Source organism: Salminus brasiliensis, chromosome 22 (assembly GCF_030463535.1).
Source record: "Salminus brasiliensis chromosome 22, fSalBra1.hap2, whole genome shotgun sequence".
NCBI classification, from domain to species: domain Eukaryota; kingdom Metazoa; phylum Chordata; class Actinopteri; order Characiformes; family Bryconidae; genus Salminus; species Salminus brasiliensis.
In genome coordinates, this window is record NC_132899.1 from 1,665,455 (window position 1) to 1,666,604 (window position 1,150).

Below are 1,150 nucleotides of genomic sequence, written 5' to 3' on the forward strand. Positions count from 1 at the left end.
GGTGATGAAGGTGATGAAGTGTAAGAATCTGAGACGCTTTGATGACAGACTGTGATGGTTACACGGTAGAATAGTAGAAGTTGTCGGGCCGCTGTGAGAAACGGGGTTGGGACTGGAAGGTTGGGGTTCAATCCCCTGGTCCGGTGTTCACGGCCAAGCGGGTTAAACACAAAAAACACATACTGGAATTTACAGCTCACACACATTTACAGCTCACACACACACCGCTCAGCTACCATGACCTAACACACAGAACCCCACAGACTCCCACCACACACACACCCCAACACACACGGCCATTTGTCCTCCTTCAGCCAAGCCGACCCCTTCACCACCAGAGAGCGCGCGAGAGAGAGGAGAGCGAGAGAGAGAGAGAGAGACAGCAGGTGGGCTGTCTCTCTCGTTCGCCCCACCTCTCAAGAGACAGAGGGATAGATGACTCTGACATCATAGGGAGAGGAGGAAACAGCCCCCCTCCCCACACCCCCCCCTCCGCCTGTGTTTTATTTACTACCTCTGCTCATACACTCACTTTCTTCTTACCATTAACTCACAATGTAGATAATCCTTTAACACACACACACACACACACACACACACAGTGACACTAAAACAGTACAGGATTAAAACTGCAGCCCGGGTAGCAATTAATTCCAGTGTGTGAGCAGATGTTAAATGTTCTGAGTAGTGTGTGTGTGTGTGTGTGTGTGTGTGTGTGTGTGTGTGTGTGTGTTAGTCCAGTGGTCCTCAGGGTCTCTTATACACTCTGCTCTCTCCCAGTGTATTCTGGGTTGGGTTGGAGGCAGAACACACACACAAATATATACAATATATGTCCAAATGTTTGTGGACACTTCTAATGAATGCATTTAGCTACTTTAAGATGGCAAATGTGTGCAAATGCACACACACAGCCTGTAGAGAAGTACTGACCCTATTGGCTCCATGCTGCCTAATAATGCCAGGCGTGGGCTAGAGGGGTATAAAGCCCCCCAGTATTGAGGAGCTGTGGAGCAGTGGAGGAGCTGTGTTCTCTGGAATGATGGTGGAGGAGCTCCATCCAGCACTGTTGGGATGAGTTGGGGATGATGAGGTGGGGTGGAGATCATCATCCAACATCCTGACCTCACTAACAACACTCTTGTGGCTG